Below are 13,962 nucleotides of genomic sequence, written 5' to 3' on the forward strand. Positions count from 1 at the left end.
CCACTTTTTATATGGAAGAAAAAGAAGATTTTTTTTGTTTTTGAATCAATAGTTGAAATTTTGATACCATATATCGAAATGTGTAATTGGCTCAAAGGTTGACATTTCTGTACAAAGTCAACAGTTTGAGAAAGAAATCGAAATATGAAGATAAAATGTCGAAATTAATTATAAAGCCGATTTTCGAGAAACACGTCAAAACTTTCAATGATAGAAAGCAAAAAGTTCAAGAGGAAATAAGAGATAAATAAGCCTAGTAGAAAGTGGGATAAAGCCCTTACCATAGTCGCTTTGCGACATGTGCGCGTAGCCAGGAATTTGCCAAGGTAGGGGCGAACCTGTAGGCAAAGTTTAACTGGCAAACTATCAGAGCCGTATGACTCTGCAAACTATCTAAGCGTAGCGCCACCATACGTTGGCGCGAAGCGTACAAGAAAATTTTGGCCGAAAATGCCTCCCAGATCGCTGGAAATGGCACTTCCCAGGCATTGTTATTTGCATCTAACCTTTTTTATTTTGAAATTACTAGCGATATCATAAAAACATACAAACAAAAATATGCTCAAGGAGGGGGGGGGGGCAGTCGCCCCTTCGCCCATCCCCCTCGCCCACGCCCACCCCCACGCGCCTGCCTTGCGAGAAAGTATATGAAATGTTGAGAAAATAGCGGAATTTCAAGAAATTGAGTTCGAAGAGGAAAAGTCAATAACGTCCCAATTGGGCCACCGTATAGCATTCACAAATTTAAAATTCCTATATAGGCTTTGTGAAATACGCTCAAACCCAACAAGCTTCCTTTCCTTTATATTTTGATATCGTATTTGAAACCATTGAACCAATGACATGACAAGAACAAACCAAAATCAATATCAAAATGTGAAGATAGTATTTTACCAGTATTGTCCCAAACATTATTTTCTAACAAAACAAGCTTTTCACACCCTCTTTCAAGATGCATCAGGCTTGGGGAAAGAATTTCAAAATTATTTACGTGCCGATTTTGTTAACCTTTATTCCCGTAGAGGATGATTATCACAGAGCCCTGTGTGTGGTTCAATATGTTGGTGTCAATAGATACAGTATTTGGGTGTGTATGTGACGATGACGGTTTAACATTTCCAGAAAATGCCACAAGCATAGCAAAAATGTTATGAAACTATGAACAAATTAGAAGTTTTGACCTAGGTTAGCTAATAAATCAGAGTAATCAATCTATGTAAACTAAACATCTTTAGTACAGTGGTTTTATTCTTCCAAGGGGCAGCTGTAGAAAACATTTCCGAGGTTTTGTTGACATTTGGATAATCATTTGCTCGGTCTATATGTGTTGGGATCAAATTGTTGGGTTAGTAGGCCTACTGCGTCATGAATTTGTGATTGTTTACTACATAACAGTGCCACGAAAATATGATTTAGTGCTTGGAGGTTTGGTTTTGTTATAGTGTAAAGCATTATGCGGCTTTAACCCGGGCCGCCCGAATCACCTTTGATGTAACCAGAAAGTTTTAACCAAACTATAATAGGTAAAATGACCATCCATCCGTCCGTCCGTCCGTCCGTCCGTCCGTCCGTCCGTCCGTCCGTCCGTCCGTCCGTCCGTCCGTCCGTCCGTCCGTCCGTCCGTCCGTCCGTCCGTCCGTCCGTCCGTCCGTCCGTCCGTCCGTCCGTCCGTCCGTCCGTCCGTCCGTCCGTCCGTCCGTCCGTCCGTCCGTCCGTCCGTCCGTCCGTCCGTCCGTCCGTCCGTCCGTCCGTCCGTCCGTCCGTCCGTCCGTCCGTCCGTCCGTCCGTCCGTCCGTCCGTCCGTCCGTCCGTCCGTCCGTCCGTCCGTCCGTCCGTCCATCCATCCATCCATTCGTCCTTTCGTTCATCCATCCATCCCATCCATCCCATCGTCCATCCATTCATTCATCCAATCATTCATTTATTCACTGAAACTAGTGTGTACATAATGCAAGAGGCTACATGTTCACATGCTAATGTTTATAGTACTGTAACTGAACTTTCGCCGGGAAGTCCCCGTTATCCTCCCAAGATATGCAGTGTGACGTATAAGCTATCGCGCACCTGGACTTTCTCCGAAGAGTTGAGCCCCTCCGGAAGAGGTTAGAGGCGGTCTTCTTTGAGTTAGTAAATTTTCGCGCTCGTAAATTTAGCCAATGTTCATGGTATTAGCTGATGATAACATGCAGTGTGGCACTCCTTGACAAAATCTCATACAAGACAAGATACAAGTTTACGTACGGTACGTTGTCTTATCATTTTTATCAACCAAGTTGGTATGCGTCTAACTGTTCGTAGATATTGAACATTCTCATAATACCATTTAATACATTTGCGTGTCGTAGGTGAATTGTTGGTAAACTGCACTATTGCACGAGGGGGTTTACGCCCAGTTATTTAGGCTCGCAGGCGTTATTAACCGATTGTTAACACTCACGTAAATGTTAACATTAATAAGGTTCGCTCTGAACTGCGTGAAACTGTATGTACGTTTGCAAGGATCAGTGCTGTTGCAGGGGCATCGATATTGGGAGGGGGGGGGGGTGGACACGCCCCCACCTTCTGAAGGGTGGGGTACGCAATATCAAATCCCCCAGGTAAATTTAGTGACTTGTGAAGGCGCTGGGCCTATCACGCTCATATTGACTTTGCTTTATCCTCCCGACGAAAACTAGAACTTTTCAACTGGGTGGAAATAAGAATTACGGATTTTATTTATAACATAAATTTTATAAAGAACCGCGCCCATACACCGCTGATCTGTCTGGGTGCTAAGCCAACGTTGTTGTTCAGAACCATGCATGTTACTCATTATACCACAAGTTCTAGTTCAGGCGCGTAGCCAGGAATTTGCCAACGGAGGCGCGAACCTGTAGGCAAACTATCAGAGCCGTAGATCCTGCATTGAAAACTATCTATACGTAGCGCCACCACAAGTTGGCGGTACGCGTACAAGAAAATGTTGGCTGAAAATGCCTCCCAGGTCGCTGGAAATGGCACTTCCCAGGCCTTGTAAGTGACATCTAAGCTTGAAATAACTAGCGATATCATAAACAATATACACAAAAAATGTGCTCAAGGGGGGGGGGGGGGCGGTAGTAGTTATGTACATATTTTCTCAAAATATCTTAATTGTGAATAAAATAATTGATGCCAGGTACAGGCCTGGCCGTAGCCTGCGAGGGGGGGGGGGATGGGGTGTGGTTCCCCCTGAGATTTCAACTTCCTAAATAAAAGCAGGCCTATGGTAATGTGAACGCCGGACAGTATGCACTATTTCAGTAACATAGTTTTAGCGAAATGTTAATAGGCCTATTTCTTATGATTTTAGAGTCAGTAGTGGGCAACCTCATGATTCTAGGCACATACTGTAGGAGGGGCATTAAATCAACACAATGTATTTTTTTTTTAAGAATAAGATACACAAGACACAACCTCATGGACCCCACGCATGCATACTGTGACGGTGTAATCATCACGATTCCCTACAACTGGGTGATCATATAATGCTACACATGCATGAGCTTATAGCCAAAAGGCCGCTCATCGGGTATATGCACGATCGCAGATGCGATGACCGTGCGCTTGTATTGGTTTTCACGAGTTTTGTAAGAATAACAATAATTGTAGCACGCTCCTAAGATTTTGCGTGAACAATGTAGTAGTCTAATGTGGAGCTACTGTCATATATTTATTTAACAAGTCTATATGTTTTATATATGCCTATCAGTTTTCATTGTTAGCCACAATATCACTGCCCCAATGTTTTAAATAAGAATATTGAGACACAGTCCCCTACATGGCCAACCCACTCAGTTCACCCCCTCCCCTCCCTTCCCCCTCCCCTCCCCTCCCCCTAGTAGGTCCTTTTTTGGCATATAAAACACATAATGATAACACAAACCTAACAATTAATTACCGTAACACCTGAATTCCCCATTTGGCTTCCCCTCAGCATATCTAGGTTATCGCTACCAGGAGAATGCCCTAGTGTGCTTTATATATCTTCATTTACTGGTGTAAAACAATGAATGAAGCAGAGCTAATGAAGTAATGTACAGACCTATTTCTCTTCAAATTGATTTTTTAAATTTCTAAAACACTTGATCTCAAAATAAACTACGGATAATGGAGGGCGCAATTACCAAACAGTTTCAGTTTATGACTAGACTGTACATGCAACGGGTGTAACAGGCTCTCCGAAATAACATCTTTGACATTACTCTCTCGTTTCAGGTTAGTAAATGTCACCATTCTGTCTGATATGTTGGTAGAGTCAAAGTTATAAATGAAGAATAACACAGGATGCATAGATTATGCCTCTTGTGTAATATTGATTTGATTAGAACATGAAACGATTCATTTCGATTTCATTCGTAAACTGTTTGTAGCCAAGGCTTTATGTTAACTCATTGACTGTAAGTGTTAAGTTGTCATGTGTGTCAAGTAAACAAGTTTTGAGAACAAAACGTAAGAATCATCCAAACATGATGGTTGTTTAGTCACTTGGGACAAGGATAGACATTCATATTCGTAAGTGATTATTATCCCTTTATTTCCAGCATACATATATACATGTCCATGATTTTCTATATTTTACTATGCACTTAGGCTACGCTAGTAAACGAACGAGCAGGCGATATACACGTTCGTGCATATTGCGCGGCAAAGATATCACGTGACATATATACATGGGATTATAGGCCGTCTTCCATGTGCCAAAAAAGTGCTTAGAGTTTGGATTTTGCTCACTTTTTTGGTGGCTACTTGATTTGAATAAAAATGAGTTCAATTTGATATGAGGTTTGGTTTTCTGTTTGTTGTCTGTGACAAAATGCACAAGGCTGTGCCAAGAACCAAAATGGCGGCTAGATGCCCATATATAGCTATGATGAATTTGGAAGTTTTTTTAATAGCCAGGGTGGGAGAGTAGAGTAATTTACAAAAAAATGACAATGAAAGGTCTTGTCAAGAACAATAAGCCCACCAAATTTGTGACTGAGGGAACAATTAATAGAAAACTAAACTGAAGGGCACCCTTTGCACATTGCTTAGACTTTTTAAGGCAAATGTACCCAGCTGTTTAAGAAACATTACAGAGGTTGTACGAAATAGTTTATGGCTGAAAGATACATACACATGTGAAAAAATGGTATCATAGAATATTTCAATGCTGTTATGATGACTTCAGCAAGAACTGCTGTTGCCATGGTAACCAAAAATGTTGCTTTTGAGATTGACCAGAAGGAATGTTAGCTGTGATATCCCTATTTCTGCTTGAGCTATGACCTCAAAACATGTGGAATGTGTTATGATTGAGACCAGTTTCATTACAACTTTTCTTTGGTTTCTGTGGTATAAATAGATTCTTGTGGCCTGAAATTGATGATACAATAGCTTCAGCTTTTCTGTATAAATTATAGACCATATTGTATTGTTAACTCCTGAAACAAAACAGAACAAACGCTGAGGTTTTGCAATCTATTATTATAATTAGCCTTGGTACAGACAATACATCAGCACAAGGCCCTCAACAAAGAATAGACACACATGTACTTAAATGTAAATGTTCACAAACAAGGTCTCAATACCTAAGTAGAGTCCTATAACGATAGATACAATAGCGTATAAAAGACGAACACAGAACAGATACAAATACGACGAAAAATGGTCAGAGCCAGTGCTACTTCCGAACCGAACAATTCAGAACGGGAGCGAAGACTGAATCACAAGTCTCGAGATCTGATCCAGCTGAGCTGATAAACAGACATAACACGGCCTGTAATACTTACGTCACTGTCCACATGGAAAGCACATGTGACTGAAACAGTGACATGTAGCTTAGATAAATAAAAGGCGACAGATATAATGACCAACGGCATCACTGACAGCTGAAACACATCAACTGCATGTACTTTAAGTCAAATAAAGTGGGAAGTTGGTTTTTCATTTGGAATTAATAGTTTTCATCAATGTGCATTTCTGTATGTACACCAATGTATAACCCCACTTTTTTTTCCACGTATATTTCACTTATGTACTTATGTTTCACATTTAAAAGCAATATATGCAATAACATGGGGTACTTGCAAATAGCTGATACTTTTTAAGCAACTTGATGATGACTCTAGAAATAAATTATCATGGCTAGTTAGAGAGATTTGCTAAAGGCCTTCATAGTTATACATGATACACCCCTCCGGTAGCAAAAAATGTGACCTTGATGAGGAAGAAGCCAACTTTGATGATCGGAGGAGTTGTATATCCAGAGGTTCATCAATTTCTGTTTGGTGAGTTTTTTAAATAGAGGTATCTGGATCTGAAATAAAATTTAAAGTGTAAAACAATTAAAATACATCAGGATACCTCCTCTATCTGAAAGTGACCTACAGTTGCTTTGTTGGGTTGGTATGTTTTTATTGTGTATATGAACTTTCTCTCTAAAGTAGATGTAGATTGAAGTCAATAAAACTCTTCCAGGACATCCTTTTATTAGTATGTTACCTACACAATATTCATTCAAGGTGACAATGTGGAGTTGGAACAATTCCTTTTCAATCAGAGATGTATGTGAGTGACAGCTCACAGTTTATGTGGGACCAACAGACACTGACTATTTGCTGCACAGAAAATAAATTTTGTCTTAAAAATGACAGCATGACACATAGCACAGTGAAGGCTCACTCAATTTAAAAAACATACACTTGATCTTTATTAATTTCAAATGATACCATCCTAGTGCTAACAGATTAAAGCTAAACTGATAATGTAACCTCCTTTATTGTAGATAGTCATAACAAACTAGCCTCATTTAATCTCTGACATAAAAAGAACAGTATAATATGCTATCTTACATTTTGTTATGAGATAGAGGACAAAACTGTTAACAAGATATCTCATGGTCTTGTATAACTTCCTTCATTTCACTTATTGTTTTCAAAATTCATATTAAACAGCACTGCAAGATTTCTAAGAATTCTTCAATTCCCAATTTCTGTGTAGTCAGGTAAACTCATTTAACAAAATCATGCCTTAGGGGCAACTACCTTCAAGACAGGATATATACCAGGATTAAGAATAAATAGAAAATTTGCGAATAAAACAATAAAAGGCCCTTTTGGCTCACCCGAAATCTTCTTGAAATATGCAGTACTTATTTACCATGTATTCGGATACCAATGTAACTTCAATCAGTTTCAATTACATCGTATTCAAGGGAAATGAGCTTTTAAAGTTCCGGCAAGTGAATTGATCCAAGAAGACTTGTTACATCACATCATTACAAAAATCTGTATGTGTTTATTGACATGTTTCTGTATTTCATTACTGTTTAAATGAAGTCTGCATTGGCCCCAAATTATAGCATCCTATAATTACTAGAAGTTTTCAAAAAATCCTTTCTTGGAGGTCTTTACTTTCCAATTTGTTCTCACACATATTATATGATCACACAAGATGACTGAAAGTCCTAGTGAGGCAAATTTCCTCCAGCGTGATAATAAAAACAGTTTAAGAATTTTGACCAAAGGATATTTGAAAGCCTGGCATTTTTGGGATCAATACAGGATACCTTTAACTTGAAAGAAAACGCATTTTGACAAACTACTTACCTTCAACTGCTTAATGCTGAGGTAATTTCGTCTCTCGTTTCTTTGCTCTGATAACTTTTGTTTTGTTGGTAAAAGCCACATAGCAATCACGGTGGTAGAAGATGTCCTCAAAGTTGTCAGGCTGTTCTTTGTAGGTGGCTAGAACTTCATGAGCAACATACTGAGGGCCAGATAATTTGCACCATTCCTCAGCACAGGCACTATCTTTAGACCAACTGATTGGGGTGAACCTTGTTAATGACCCATCCTTCCCAGCATAGTTGACTGCACGTTTGTGAGAAGTCATCATCAATCTGTCAGAGAAAATTGCGAAATAAAACATAAAGCTGAAGGAATGGATCTTGACTAGTTATAATAATTAGCTAGTCAATATACTGGACTATGGACTATGGCGCTGGGCAGACAGTTTTGTAGGGGCTGAAGAAAATGAAGCCTATAAAGTCGATGAAACTGAGCTTCATAAACATTTATTTCAATCATAATTAGTAGATCATAGACAATAAGACTGGAGACTGTAATGTTGAAAGAATAGCTCAGACTGAGAAATGCAGACAAAACGATTGAAACGACGAAAAACTTAACTCGATTGTCAAAATTCCATCGCTATACCATGTTTGATTTTTTCAGTTTCTCCAGATTCAAAATTTGATTTAGCGAATAGCAACTTTTTCTGCAAAAATGAATCATCCAATTATAAAGAACTGCATGCATACTATGCTTTTGTAGACTAAAGTGTGAACAATACGAGTACAGAGCATACAGGGTTTCTGGTAAGAGCATATTAGTGACTTTCTCCAAGCGAGTAGCCAGGATTATGGGGGCGCTCGCCTCCCAAAAATGAGAGAAGAGAGAGAGAGAGAGAGGTGGAGAAGGGGGGGGGGGGAGGGGAGTTTGGAGAAAAACGAAGAGAGATATCTTACAAAATTTCAGAAGTGTGGAAACTGGAATATCGTATTCCCATATATGACTAAAAATAGGTTTCATAGGCAAATTAGTATATTTAAGATTTGTTCCACAGTCCACACACTTTTGAAAGGCTATCTACGCCGACAGCCTGCATAGAGTCACCCTATCGAAAAGGAATGCAATCTACCAAATTGGAGACTATGTAAACGGGTAGAATTCGAACAAACATGTTTTTGGCCTTTTATCCATGCGATTTATCCGGTAAATTTGACCGGTTGTGTAGTACAGAAAAACTGGCAACTTGCTGTAGGTGGTAAACTTCAAACTGGTGACACCATCGTATTGTTTTGTGTTGTATGGCTACTGCTACAGTGCCACGGATTTGAATAGGCCACCCTAGAATTATTTTCTATTTTGAGTGGGTTATTACCTGATTGATGATTTCTACCCAACGGATCAATATAAACTAACCTTATGCAGACCTTTGAAGATTTTAATATAACTTTACATGACTAAAATCTCGGACGATTGGATAAAAGTTGAACGTATGAAGCCTCTTAAGTCTATCATATCGTATAACTTCCAGGAGCTTTGCCTCTGGACCCCAAATAGGGGCCGTATAACAGCTCCTAGACCCCACGCAAATGTGCAAAGCGCTCTCGTTGACAGGTTAATCAATTGAATCCGCCCTACCCCCCGTAGATGAAATCCTGGCTACGCGCTTGGATTTTCTCTCCATATGTCAAGTTCATACTTTTAGTTGGACTATCCCTTCATCAATTTAGCGGATGGAACTCATGAATGAACTGTTCAAACTGCATGGTTAAGAATCATTCATAGTACGGTTACCATGGTTTCAGGTCTTTGGGAATGTGGCATATTGCAAAAGTACCTAAAATGACCGAACTATTCGCGCGAAACTTGCCCCCACTCGAACTCCGCCCCCAACACCCCAGGTATCAGAAAGGAATCTAGGTTAAATGATCCACATTAGGGTCATTTAGTCCATCGGCGTTGTTGACACCGTACAGTTGACTCTGTAGCCTTGAATCTGTATTTCATATATTTACGGAAGCTGCGCGCGTTGATAGCGGCGTTGCGTGATGTGTGTAGCGCCAAGTTGGACGCTGCGCTGTACACTGCGTGTAGCGCCGCTGTGGGCGCTGCGTTTAGCGCCGCGTTGTACACTGCATGTAGACGCCGCGTTGTGGAATTGCGTTAACAGTTGACGTTCTGTGTAATGCAAGGATAACTATAAGAGCCATATATTGTAAGTTTTGAATAAACGGTATCACTGTGCCACGGGCACTTGAATATATCTTCTCCATTGTCATCTTTTCGTCCAGACTCTCTCGCCAATCCCAGCTTTACAGATTGCCCCAACAGACAGTTAATTGACATTACAGTACCTTTATTGCAGGAAAAAGAAAAAAACAGAAGTACAATGTTAAATCGTTTGCCCTCAACGCTCTCTCAATATTTTTCAGCATTTGACTATACACACGTAGGCTACATTAAAAAATGTACAACGGCAAACAACAAAATGCGGTCAATGTAGGCTGAGCTAAAACAACTAAACTTTCCTTCGGAAACTTTCCTTCGCTTCCTTCGGAATGTTGAAAGAACCAAAGTTATTCAATGTATGAATAAAATTTCGAAGGGGTTTGCTGGTTTTGGGCGTAACAATTTTTTTTCGCTCAAAGAAACCGGGGACTGTTGAAACCGGGTCGATAAATGGTTTTCGATCGACGGTTTAACTAAATTATAGTGTCATATAGAAACTACTTTATATTGGTTAGAAATTCCAATGTATGTCCAAAAGCTGAACAAGAATTCCATGTGAACTATCATATTCGAAAGCTAGCCACAAGATTACAAACCAAAAGTGAAAGCTAGGGAAGAACATAAATATTTGACCTTGGGAATTACAACTATAGTCTACGCTACTTATCTAGAGAAACTATATGCCTAAGGGTTAAATCCGCTGTCACGATAAAAACACACATATTGGTACTGTTTACAGAGGTAGGAATAGGTTAAGATGGGGTTTTCCCACTTGCAATATGGAATAATAATTATCTGTCTTCTGTTACCAACTTGAATGACTTATCAGACCGGATACAGAGCGTGTGTAATGATCTGTAAATAGGTATCGTCAGCAAGTTTGCATGGTATGCCTACGGAAAGAAATATCCAAAACAAGTTCACCTTTAAATGTCCACGTTTCACAGTTGGTGCGTTAATTTTATTTCTTAACATTACTGTGTCTTATGCGGTCTTCATCCGCTATGTAGAAGTAGGAAAACATTTGACAACTTTTTTTTCAGGTATCCGAATACATACCGTTTATACCAAAATATCTTTTCTGTGTTGATGATCTGGATAAATAATCGATTATGCTTTATCGAGATGCATAGATTTTTTTTTTTATTCTTAAGATTAAATAACATGGCAACTTTACTTCACTCTAGTGAAACAAAGAACATCTTGATAGCTGTCATTTTATTCAAATAACATTGTTTGATGGTCAAAACAACCCCCCCCCCCAAAAAAAGCAAAATGTTGTAGCACACTGCAATGCCTCGCTATTATACTTTGTTTCTCATGTTTTGGAAAATTGTGCATTCATGTGATGCATGGTTTATGATTCAGTACCATTCACTTTTATGAGACCAATTCTTGAACCGGGCGGATTGGCTGGCTTGAAACCGCTACGCCTCTGTTTCAAAGGCGCCAAGAGGCCCGCCAGGTTGAATTGGCGAAGGCGTCGATTTCATCTTGGTTGCGAAGTTTGCTGTAATTTCACCCGAGTGGCCGACCGCTCGAATTGTTTCAATACCCCAGCACCGTCGCTTGGATCGCTGAGCAGGCGACAATTTATGCTCCAGTCCGCCCCTTTTTCTTGAACATGAATAAAGATTTCATTCGTGTTTTTACTTTCTTTCGTAGCAATTTGTACAAAATGTCTGCTTCATTTCGGTGTAGAAACGCTTGATTAATGTGTAAAATAGCTGACACGATGAACCTCTACTTAAAAATACGAAAAAAAACCCCCACACACTCTAGATGCCACAAAAAAAAACATATATAGACCAACTTTTATTGCGGTTAGAATTTTGTTGTGATATTTTGGATGGATAAAGATCAGATCTTATGTAGTATACGTCAACCTCCTTTTAGTTTATATAGGCGAGGGGTGTTGTCAGTCATAATATAACCCTGCATAAGCACTGTAACCGGAGTTAATTTAAATGGTAATTGATTGTCTAGCCTACCACTTCCGTATAGACTAGGTCGAATAGTTTAGGTCGAAGGTTGGACAGGTGGGTCTACGCGCTTGTTTAAAGGTATATATATAACTTTATAGATTATTTATTTATACGATAAAATGTTGTTGCAGTGAACAAACATATTTGGTGTTCATTTGTGTGTATATGATGACTTGACGAAAAGGAGCGCACATTCCCAGAACACACGCACACACACGCGCGCGCATACACACAGGACCGGTATGTTATACATATCAGACTGACGACCCAATTGATTTTTCTATTGTTCAAATCCACGTGCCTGGACGTTAACAATATCCCTTAACAATAGAATTTTCTGAGGACGTGGTGTTTCTTTTCAAATGGCGTCAACCCCGGCGACGTTCTCAAAGTCTCAGACCCAGCGGCGTACCGGTACCGAACCGATAAACCGATGGGCCTATCTGCACAAGCACCTGATTTAATTTAAACAATGACGGCGTTCGGGACGTGCATAGACCGAAGTTTAAAGGTCTGCTGTATAGACCCTTACTATAGCAAGTTATCATGGAAACGTTTCTTGAAATTACGTAATCGACATGCCTTGGTCGTAAAATGACCTCCTCTTACCACTTAGTCTGCAACGCCTGCCTCATATTTGTTGTTGTATGAGGGTCTGTGTGTGAAGTAACGCTTTATGATTAACTACACTGTATACATGAACATATTTCCAAACAAAGAGCCTAATGGTGTTAATAAGCTATGCAGGCTAATCTTACAGCACGAGGTCGAGTTACGACCATGGCAAGTCGATTAAGTAAATACAAAACTTTCCTAGCTATAGCATGCTATAATTGGGCCAATAAAGCAGATCTTTAATCTGCAGGGCGTCCCAAAATAATGTCACAGCGTGTCATTTGATGCTTACAACATGACAAATCCACAACTAATTGGATACTCAGTTTTATTCTTTTGTTTTAATACTTAACATTGGAAACAAAACATGTGACAATTGAGCTGATATTAGTTGTCTAGCACATATTACGTTATTAGAAAATGACGAAATTAATTAAAAATGATTTAATTTGCAGAATTACATAATCTTCAAACTATATTTGTGAATATAAAACGTAAACGAGTCTGTAAAAAAGTCTCAATCGTATATATGTGGTTTCGTGTTGCCACATTAAAAGACTTTCATATTCAATTGTGTTTTTACAATCCAAACAGACAATTGCAATATCTTTCCTAATATTGCACCAATTATACAGATAAGCTGTCGTTCTCGATTTCAGTAGAATACCAACCATTGAGCTTAAAGGAAACCCCAACAACACTCTGTGACGCAGTTAGTAGTTTTAGTAAATAATTTCAATGTATTGTGGCCATTTTAACATAGGCTATCTAAAGTCTGTCACAATGGGTCACTATATATAGTCAGTAGAGTACCGTACATGGCAAGCGATTCTGATTTGTTAAATGCAAATGCTTTTTCCTTAATGCTAGGACTCGTCGTTATCTCACTTTCCTGCCTGATTTCCTTTCTAGGGTTGTGTTAACTAAGATAATAGTAAATTCTGTTTCATATGCGTATAACGTTATTCAATTTATTTACTGTTGATAATATAATTACCAAACTTTAAAGCAACACCTTCCATTCTGTATGTACACCATTTTACTATTATTATCTAACTCAATCACTATAGTGAAGGTCATGTAAGAACCTAGATTAGTGCATCATTAATGAACACATTTCATCTGAAAGACGCAAATCAAGTCGACTGCCGTGACCTATTGTTTTCAACGTCGTTAAGATTCATAATCGTTCGACTGATGAACGCACACGTATTGACTGTTTTCTGTTAACAACATTTGCTCGTTAAGATCATTTGCAAACTTGTTGCTCCATAACTACAATTGTTGAAACAGAACACGGAAATGATGAACCGCCGCCACGGCACGACCGTCTTCGAAAAACAATATGGAAAACGCTGCATGTTGGGTTCCCCCCGACCGAAGCCGAGGAGAATTGAAATGTTATTCAGTAGTAGTAGTAGTTTTAATCACATGCATACTGTCCGACCATGGATCAGCTCCCTAATGTGAATATGCACGATATGGAGTGGGGTTAGGCGGGAAGTGTGTCGAAGGCTGTATATGTACATACTTCATGTCAACTGTGGTAACTGTTTCGAGGT

This window comes from Apostichopus japonicus, chromosome 20 (genome assembly GCF_037975245.1).
Source record: "Apostichopus japonicus isolate 1M-3 chromosome 20, ASM3797524v1, whole genome shotgun sequence".
Lineage (NCBI taxonomy): Eukaryota > Metazoa > Echinodermata > Holothuroidea > Aspidochirotida > Stichopodidae > Apostichopus > Apostichopus japonicus.